Source organism: Erpetoichthys calabaricus, chromosome 11 (assembly GCF_900747795.2).
Source record: "Erpetoichthys calabaricus chromosome 11, fErpCal1.3, whole genome shotgun sequence".
In the NCBI taxonomy this organism is placed as follows: Eukaryota; Metazoa; Chordata; class Cladistia; order Polypteriformes; family Polypteridae; genus Erpetoichthys; species Erpetoichthys calabaricus.
In genome coordinates, this window is record NC_041404.2 from 70,574,569 (window position 1) to 70,585,656 (window position 11,088).

The following is an 11,088-nucleotide window of genomic DNA, read 5'->3' on the forward strand; positions in this document are numbered from 1 at the left end:
CAGTTTCCTTGATGATACATTACATAACTGGGATGTGATGAGTTTTCAGTGGAGTAATCACAATAATACAATCGTTAACCAGGCAGGGGGGCAGCAGACACAAAAAAATCAGAAATGACTAAATACAAAACAAATATGGAAACCAAAACGAAGGAATTCCAAATGCCCTAATACTATCTGATTAAACTTTCTCTCACTACTGGAAAGTCCAGACAAAGCACTTCTTGAATCATTTATATGAGAAATTTGATGACATCATAAAACATATGAGTAGCAATGGGGTTCACTGACACAAACAAAATGGTTGTGCAGTATACTGGTATCGAACAACCTAATTTTCCAAACTGTATGGTATCAGCGTTTTGTTGATTTAAGTACCAGTAATTTTCAAGCACCTTGCATTCGGTCGTTCATTAGTGCGATCGCAGTTAGCAAAACCCCTCACTCCCTGCTCTTCGAATGTATGTATTAATATAAATGTGTAGTAAACTCTGAAGTGGACACCCCCACCTCCCCGCTCCTTGTACTCATTCGCAGAGTTCGGCAAGGCAGCATGTGACGGGGATAGCAGTGGTTATCCATTAGTTTGGTACCAAAACCGAGGTCTGAAAGCTTGTATCGATACTGTTGACAAAATTTTAGTACCAATTCCAAAACTTGCACTTATAGAAAGATAGGAAAATAAAATGGTGATTTGATGAAGACATAAAAATAATAATAAAAATAAGAGTAATGCATCCAAAAATGTTTAAAAAAAACACACACACAAATTCTTGACATTCACCTCTTAAAATGTAACTTGTCATGATTTATGCACTGGTTTTAAATGTTCAGGAATTGGTTTACATCTTACCTGAAGAAGGGGCCTGAGTTGCCTTGAAAGCTCGCATATTGTAATCTTTCTAGTTAGCCAATAAAAGGTGTCATTTTGCTTAACTTCTCACTACATCCATAACGGCTAACACGGTACAACAATCTAGTTCATCAAAACAAGAAATATTTATTAATTTTAAGTTCATTATCATCTTGTTTTCTTTAGTCTTGTGACTGTGGTGCCTGGGGCTGTGATGTCACCAGATTTAAGGATGTATATATGGCCGTGAGCCGTTCCTTCTTAATCCCTTAATGGTTAAAAACACAAATCATATACTTGTGCTAGTTAGCTGCTTTTCGAGTAGGCGCTAGTGGTAAGATTTCTTTTCTGGTTATGATTTTCATCTCCAACTATTAGTCCTTGTTTTGCCCTTTATTCCTGTTTTCTTGCTTTAGTTTGTCTTTGCAGCATTGTTGTTACCTTCTGTTCAAGATTACGTCTTGCTTAGCGCTTATCTCTCCTGGTCATCATATCTCAGAATGAATCCTCGGACACATCAAAATGTCCTTAACAAAACCGAACAAATGTGTTTACTATTCAATAAGTTTCTTAGAATTTTGCAGTATTCATTTACATTTTTTGTAAAATGATTTTATACAACAGCCAATAAACAATGAATTGGATCAGGTTGCTGTGGCCAAGAAAAAATGATCCATATGCAAAACTTGTTAACATCTAAGAGGCTCACCAGATGTCTGACGACAGCTCAGATTTCTCCATCTGTTCTCATTAATTTTTACAAGTGCATGGTAGAGTCCATCCTGCCAGGTTTTATAACATCCTAGAATGACACCTGCTGGTCTCAGGATCTTAAAGCACTGCATGGGAAAGTAAGGGCAACGCAAAATATTACAAGCACGCAGCTGCTTTTGTTCAGGACCTATGCACCAAACACTGCCTATTTTATATATCTCCCAGAATAAATCAGGATAACTATACTGGAGTTTTTTCCCCCACAGGGTTTCTGGATCTGCACACATAACTGAACAATTTGTATAAAAACAGAAAAGGAGTATGTCAGATAAGTGTTTGTGTTTTCTGTTAAATAAAATGATATATCTTAACACATCATATTTTTCACGGTGAATGAGAGTGGCAGTGTGTTGCAGGTTAAATGGATGTGCATGTAATAATCTTATTGTACTCTGTACATGTAACAGTACATCTACTACTACTGCTATTACTAAGTCACTTCAGAGGAACTAACTATCTCTCTTTAAGAACTACTGAGAGGGAGAACTCTAAATAGTCCAAATAGACAAAACACTGCTTTGTAAAACATAATAATTTAGTTTTACTAAACATCACAGAAAAACAAAACCCAGCCATTGGCATCATTCAGAATCGTCAAACTGTGTGCAGAAACTGCCAGCCAGCTGCCTAATTCTATTATGTTGTTTACATTGCCATTATAAAATTGATTGATTGAATGAAAAATAAAATAATTAAATAATATCAGCTGCAAAATTACTTTTGACGTAGAGAACGTTTGCAATGAAAACCTGCTGCCACTGTGTACCCCCAAACCCCACTACGAATAAATACTGTAGCCATGATGCCAAGAATTAATATTACATGTATTAAAGTTAAGTAAAGGGCTTTGAGAAGTATCCTGAGAAAGAGCCAACAAGATGTAGCAGTAATCAGTCAAAACCTAGTCTGGCTGACTATGGGTCTGCTGAGGTCTCACTGCTGCACCTATTATGGCCTGCTGTTGTTGTCGTGGAAACCCACACATCCTTTGTTTGCAGAAAAGCTTTGTGGGCGAGATGTTACTAATGAATCAGGCCCTAATCTTACTGCCCATACCAGTACTTGCAATGGTGTTTAGTTGAAAGGTAATGCCAAGTGAAGATCAGTTGGCAATAGTTTTGATTTACAAAAGGCAGAATCTCGTAAGTGAATAACTGAAACTAAGAAATGTCCCTTCAATCATTAAGGTTTTACCAATGAGAATTCTCCAGCTAATCAGATTGTTAAATGAAAAAAACATGACCTGTACTAGTGCTCCTATTTGCTGAAGAAAGCAAATATTATTTCTGCTCTAGAGTAATAATTGAAAGGGATGTATACTTTTAATTTTAACGTGTTACATGAAAGGACCCATCTTGACAGCTTCCCACTGTGTGAAGTATCTTTTTCTGACATGTGTTCTGTTAAAAAACTCTATGTCAAGCTCAGTTCTTCTCAGCACTTGAAGCATGGCCCTGATGGCAGATTTTCAGAAATGGGCTTCTCCTCTCAGTATCTAATTGTAGAAAGTCAGATATATGTGTGACATTCATTGAATAAATCAGAGCCCTCACCGGGACATGTAGAATAGAACTGGATACATGGAAAGTCATCATTAGCAAATAACAGTCATGATAAGAAATCTGTTCATAAAAAATGAGGTTAATACATAATGAACCACCAGCTGCTAGCAGAGCATATTGCATCTCTGTTTCCTTGGTGCTCTGCCCAATATTCATCTTCTGGCCTGCTTTGCAGTACATTTTAATATTCATGTCAGTTTCTTTCCCACACATGCTGTACGTGTCTACTGGAACAATGTCTTCTGGCCTTATAAAAAAAAAGAAAGATCTTTCCATCTTTACAGCATAATTTTATCTCTTAATTTTTAATTTCATTGGACATTTTATGTCTTATTTATCAATAATAACTCTAAGCAGCAATAAAATAGGGTTGCATGTGGGGTAACATTTTTAGATATTTTGAGTTGAACACTCTAAGAAGGTTGTCATCAAAACCCTTAGTGTGGATGTTGTGCAAGTAAACACCAACAAATTATACCTCATTATATTTTTTGTTTTTAGCATGAACATCCATCCATTTTCCAACCCGCTGAATCCGAACACAGGGTCACAGGGGTCTGCTGGAGCCAATCCCAGCCAACACAGGGCACAAGGCAGGAACCAATCCCAGGCAGGGTGCCAACCCACCGCAGTAGCATGAACATTTTAAACAAATCTGTATTAAAAAGTAATACTACCTGTGCTTAACCAACGCATGCAAGGTCTACCAGTTTAGATGGATGGAATACCTGAAGCTTACTATTTTAGTCTTTAGAAGCAAGGCAATATGCGCTAAAGCACAGGATTTTAAGCCTCACGTCTGCCATTTCAATCCATGCAAACATTTGAGTGACCATGTCTTGCTGAATAGATCACTTAACCAGCCTGTGCTTCAGCTGTCCTCATAAAGCACCTAGTGATGTGGTGCTATACAAACTGAATATTGGTGTTTTGTTTAAAACAAGCTTACAAAGTGCAAGACCCTGCAGTGAGTTGTTTTTCCGTGTTTGGTTATCTAATTATCACTGCGTTTATTACAGTTGCTTCTTAAAGGATGGTAGTGTCTCTGCTTCAACAAGCTTTGCTAGAGGCTCTCACTTGGTTTTGTGGTTCATGGTTTCCATTTTGAGAGGAGCTGAATTTACTTTCTCTTGGGGTCTTTAAGTGTGTGGGTGTTTCAACACACTCAGTGAGAATATGAATTTTAAAGAGGTATTTCTGTGCATCTTAGATTAAATTTTCACACTCACTTGCTGATTTTCTCTGGGTACTCCAATTTTTTCCCCACTTTCCAAAGATATGCAGTTATAAATTGGCCCCATGCAAATGTGCCTTGTTTGTATCCAATATTACTATGTTAAATTCTGGTCCACTGTGACCTGAATTGGATTAAATGGATTTACAGACATTTTGTTTCATTTCTGGGCAATGTCTTAGACGTAAAGTAAAATGAGCTGTAATTTAACAAATGTGACACAGGTAGGAGAGGTGACACTCCAGACACAAATATATCAAAGACGATCTTGATAGAGGCTGAAGACTCCACTTCGTGTGTATTTGAACCCACGGAGCTGGTCTTAAATGGCAGTGTCCTATACTGTGGAGAATATGGACATCTTATTGGTAATACTACTGGCAAACACAGTTTTAATAGGGATAGGGAGCACTAAGGGGTAATGGCGTACTCTGGATTTTTGTAGTGCAGCCGCTGAATCTGCAATCCATTCTTGCATTGACCAAGCAGTGGCCCCATGATGTGTCAAAAAAGGCTATCTGTCAGAGTTTGTTGAGTATAAAGGTGGGAGGGAAGTAAAACAGGAGCTCAGTGACAGAGAAGGCTGTAGTGCAAAATGAAGAAGGTTTACGTTTACATACATGTTTGAAGTCTTCAGTGGGCAAGCAGGCTACCTGCCACACATAATGGACAGGTACTAAAGGGAGAAAAGTAAGGCCCACACAGACAAGATGTGAGATTGATTCATTAATTTGAGTATGTTGTAGACCATGGGTGTCAAACTCAGGTCCTGGAGGGCCGCAGGTTTTCATTCTAACCATCTTCTTCATTAGTGACCAGTTTTTGGTGCTAATTAACTTCTTTTGCCTTAATTTAATTACTTTGACTCAGGCCTCTTTGTTGTTTCTTTTTCCTTAATTAGAAGCCAAATAATAGTGAGGCACAAAACAAGGTGCCACAAGACCAGCTCACCTGTGCTGTCACACAATATCTCAAAATAAAGAAAGGTGATGGTCTCAGTAAGGTTGATCTCTCAGGTCACCAAAACATTTTGACAATGTTCTTAGAAAAATCATCAGTTTTGGAAATGTCTGCTGTGGCAGAATGAGAGCAGCAACAAGCCATGGAATTAAATAACGAGTTTAATTAACAGCAAGAATCGGCTTCTCATTAAGAAAGTGATTGGAGTGAAATTGGTTGGAGTTTGAAGCCCCAATTTAGCTGGTCATCTGTTGGCTCATTTTCACATCTCATTTCTGTTTGGCTGTCATTTAATGAAGAAAAGAATCAATTTAGAGCACTGAATCCTTAAAACAGGGCTATTAAAATGAAAGAAAAAAGAATTTAGACAGCAGTGAAAACTGGTCACTGATTAGGAAAAGAGTAAGAATGAAAACCTGCAGCCACTGCGGAACCTCTAGGCCCGGAGTTCGACACCCCAGATAATGTAGACTTTATCCATATGCTTTATTAGAAATAGAAAACCTAAACTACTAAGTTAAAATCACTTTTGTCTAGAGAGCATGCAGTATGTTGGAATATGAAATCAAACAGAGAATTGTTAGTTATATAATTGTAAGTTATAATTGTTAGCAATTCATCACAGAAACAAAGCACAAGATTCTTGATAATATTTCTGAAATCTCTTTAAATATTTAATTCATAGTGATTGCACTTTTTTATTAGCAGGAACCAATCCTGGACAGAACAGTCCATTGCACATCAGACTCAAGCATATAGCCTTACTTACTCATACAAGGCCAATTTAAAGGCATCATTTTCACTAAGGAGTGTGTGTTTGGGGTGTATTAATAAGTGAAGCTATACATTTAAAGAAATAAACCCTTGCAGACAAAGTGAAAATATACTGATTTTTCACTGTTTGAACGATCCACTGTTCAAACCCAGGAATGTGAGTGGCAGCAGCATTAGCCACTGCACTACAGTGCCAGACAGGTGTTTATATTATATTTAGCAACTTTCTTATAGAAGAATGTAATCACAGTGCTTTTTACATTTAAACTGTTTTTGAACTGAATTTCATTTAGAAATATAAGAACATAAAAATATAAAATACAAATTAAAAAAATATAAGAAAAAGTCATTCAGCCTAAAGCAGCTTATATCAAATCATTTTTATCTAATGTATTAGACATTAAGCCCGTTAAAATAATGGGCGCTAGAACAGTAGTGTATAAACATTAGTAGGAACACTCTATATTAAATGGCAAGGGACCTTGACCTCATTCTGTTTCTTGTCTTAATTTTTTTTTGTCAAAAATATTTTTGCAAGAAGCCTAAAGTAAAATAGTAATAAAAATAAAATAGAAACGTATATGACAATACAGTAAGTATAATTAATATTACATTTATCCTCTCCTCTGTGGCTGTTGATTGATGTGTTTCTTCTGTTTGAAGATCTCCTATCCTGCCTCTCTTTATTTTAGCTTGCTGTGGCGTCTCTCCAGCAAGTACTGTGCAGTTCCCCAGCAAGTATTTTAATCTGTGCTGGCGTGCAGCTGATTATTGTATGTGTGGCGTCTCCCCGGCAACGGATTTTATGTGTGCGGCCGCGACTACCCAATCGGCACTCTCCCCAGCAATGATGTCCTTTATTAAAGAGTGCCCCGCACATGCGCATTTCACCAGAAGACACACACACACAGACACATGGACGCACACAGGGATTTTATTAAAGAGGATAAGGTCAGGCATATATTTGTAGGTCTCCAAGAAGTTAACATCAACTGACTACTAGTTAATGTAATTTTTGTAACTAAAGCTCTATCTGTGAAAAAATGTCTTCCAACATTTGTGGAAAGGTCCTCTTAGACAGGTTAAAACTGTCTAAGCGGTCTTTGTTTATTATTCTTCTTGAATATGCTGACAAGATTAAACTCCTTGCATCTTTTATAACAACCTCTACTTTAGATTTTCACTTAAGCTGTTATGTCTTTCTTGGAGTATAAAATCTAAAAGTACACTCAGTATTCTAGATGTGGCCTCAAACATTTGGTGTACAACTTAAATATAACCAGTCTTAATTTGTACTTATATAGAGATGTGATGTATATATAACTTATTATTCCAATTAGCCTGTTACTTTTCCAGTAACAAAAACAGTGTTGGCAATGATCCATTCCTCTAAAGACTGGTCCCAGTTCAAATACTGGACATTGCTAGTTGAGTTTCTCTAGTGATGTCCTAGAAAACCCAACCTTTTCTGGGCAAGAATTAATTGCATACTTGGATAGCATCTGCATTTTGTTCAGGTACACAAGAATAGACACCCATTCCTGTGCTTCTTGAGCCTTTCTATCCCATGGACTGCAGTCCCGTTTTCCTAAATTTGAGAGTTTCTTAATGGTTCTGTAATGTTTTTGTTTTAACAGATTATGTGAATCTTGCAAGAATTCTCCAGACTCGCCTCATGTTCCAAAGAGAATTCCAGCTACATTTTTTCTAAAGGTAACAGGAGTGTCTTTTTAAGAACAGAGCATGTAGATCACCTTTGGAGGGTCTGAAATTCAACTGTAGCAGGTCTGTATGGAAATGTTGCAGTTTAGTAAATTTTGTTACAGCTGGCACAAAAATATTTCTGGTCATTTTCTAAAACATTAGGGCAAACATGAGCCATATGCTTCTTGGTTTTTGCAGTCTCAAATTAAAAAAGATCTTCAATTCATTAAAGATTACCAGTTATATTGGACAGCTGGATGACTGGGTGTAACAAAAACCTTACACAACACTTTCTGTTTAGAACCAGGCTGTCGGCATGGAAACAGGTTATTAGTGAAAGAAGGCAATTGGCTCGGTCGTCATGTTCACAGAGCATACGGCATGATACATCTCGCAAAGGTCTAAACAGTGTACTAATGGACACCATGACTATAACTACATCTTTTTTGCAGTGAGGCAAAACTGTTATTGTCTAAAAAAGAACATTTTATTAAGAATGATTGTTCAAAAAAACCCAAAAATTAAGGATGAAAAAGGATAATACGGCAAGATGAAAAAAAGACATCTCCTGCATTCTGCAGATATTAGGAAAGCTGCATTGTGTTATACAATATTTTAAATGATTAATATGCATATATTTGGGACATGTCAGAATAATGGAGTATCTGGAGAAAACCTACAACACAAAGTTTCACTGGCACAAAGGCAGTGGAAACTGAACTCAGATCCTTGATGATGGAAAGTAACAATGATAGCCACTGGGCTACCCATAACCCAAACCATAGACTGTTATTTAAAAATGAATTCAACCAGTCAGTCATTGTCCAACCCGCTATATCCTAACACAGGGTCACGGGGGTCTGCTGGAACCAATCCCAGCCAACACAGGCAGGAACAAACCCCAGGCAGGGCGCCAGCCCACTGCAGGGCACACACACACACACACACTAGGGACAATTTAGGACCGCCAATGCACCTAACCTGCATGTCTTTGGACTGTGGGAGGAAACCTACACAGATATGGGGAGAACATGCCAACTCCACGCAGGGAGGACCCAGGAAGCAAACCCAGGCCTCCTAACTGCGAGGCAGTAGCGCTACCACTGCACCACCATGCCACCTGGTTAAAAATGAATTATCTAATATTTTATAAATTTTAAAGATCGTTTTCCTTTCTATTTTAAAGAGGTTACCAAAAAGTTCACATATAGCTCTGTTGACACTAGATCTACCTGTTGTCTATTTCTACTAATAAGGATGTGGATTCACATATCTTAGTGCCGTGCTGAGCTTTATACACATTTTGGTTGTTTTTTCTTCCAATATTTCTTTAAAATATAATTAATGATATCTAGCTATCAACAAGGCTGACATGATGTGATCTACTGTTGGTAGCCATGACCTCTTCACCCCAGCCCAGTCTGGTAGTTTTGGAAGAAGCTGTTCAAACACTTACCCATTTCATCTAGGAAAGCCTTGTGTTCATGCCATGGCTTGAACTTGCCAACATTTGGCATCAGAGTCTCTGTGCTTCTATAGACCACATACTGCTGGGATAGTTGATATTTGTGGGAATTAGAACTGGAGAAAAAGGACTTCTACTCTGATGAGGAGCAAATCACTGTATTACAGGAGGAACAACGGAGGGTCTCAATGGCAGAGGAAGATGCCCTAAACATTTGTGTTAGGACACTTGAAACATTTTAGCTGTGTACAATCCAGTCATTAGCTTACATACATTACATGCCAAAGTATATAGTTACACATTAGAAATTTGGTAATTTCCTGCAATTTAAAAAACAATAAAATACAATACAATACAGCACAATTTTTTTTGTATAGCCCAAAATCACACAAGAAGTGCAGCAGGACCTGCCTTTTGACTGCCCCCAGCCTTGACTCTCTATGAAGAAGAAGGAAAAACTTCCAAAAAAAACCTTGTAGGGAAAAAAATGGAAAAAACTTTGGGAAAGGCAATTAAAAAAAATCCCTTTTCCAGGTAGGTTGGGCGTGCAGTGCGTGTCAAAAAATATACAATACACAGAACAGAACACAAGTAATCCTCAATACAATATAATATTGCAATAGAAATATTACAAGTACAGAGCAGAATTTAACAGTAGATGATATCACATAATATGATTTGGATTTGTTTAGATTCCTGGAGACCTCAGCCATCAAGCTGCCTCCCCCAATTGGCCATTCCACAGCTGAGACAGCGCTGGGCCAGCCAATCCGATGAAAGGACCCCTCTACCCGACGATTCCTATGATCCTCCATCGGAGATGACTTTCCCTTAGGCAGGCAAAACAACTTGGCAGGTGGGCCGTGGCACCAAGTGCCACATTTGAGTACCAAGAAGAGAAACAGAATAGGTGAGGGTTAGTATCCAATTCTAACTATCATGTTACTTATGTTTTAGTACTAATGACTAACAACAGAGATGCAGTCTGTAAAGTTAATCAGCAGCTCTAGTCAGGATATGCTAAACTGAAGTAGTGAGTCTTCAAAAGCCTCTAAAAAAGGCAACTGTGTAAAAGTATCAAGAATTTCAAACAAAAAGTGCTATATGAAGTTATTATAAATATCTAATAGATATTCAATAAATATCATATGAATGAATGCTATTTAAATTTAGGGATGCAAGGGTGTGAGACTATACTGGTATAAGACAAGAGCTAACCCCTGTCAGAATGCCAGTCCATTTCAAACAAATCGAAACTAATTAACCAACAATGAATGTTTTTGGAATGACAAGGAAAACCAGAATACCTGGTGAAAAGCCAGCAGCACGCAGGGAGAACACCCAAACTCCACCCATTCAGTCCTAATTTCCTGGCGTTCAGTACCATGAGGCCCTTTTACAAAACATGCATAAATTACTGTTATTTTTTATGTGCAGCTAATATTAGCATTTCATTTATGTTTCATCAGAACACAAAACACCCATATAACAATTCACTGTACGCCAGCTGCCAGTATTCTCTTCACATTAATCAACTACCCATCAATGTTGACACAATCAAAATTGCACACAGAAATTGTAAACTGTCTGGAAATACATGCTCAGCCTCTAAATTCCACGGCCATTACCAACCCACATCTGCTATTAATGTACTCTGTGCATCACTGCATTTTATAATTTGCTTTTAAATTTAGGTTGCTCCATAAATATAACATTGTGTGTTTTTATGATTTATGAAAAAAACATTTTTATACAAATCCAT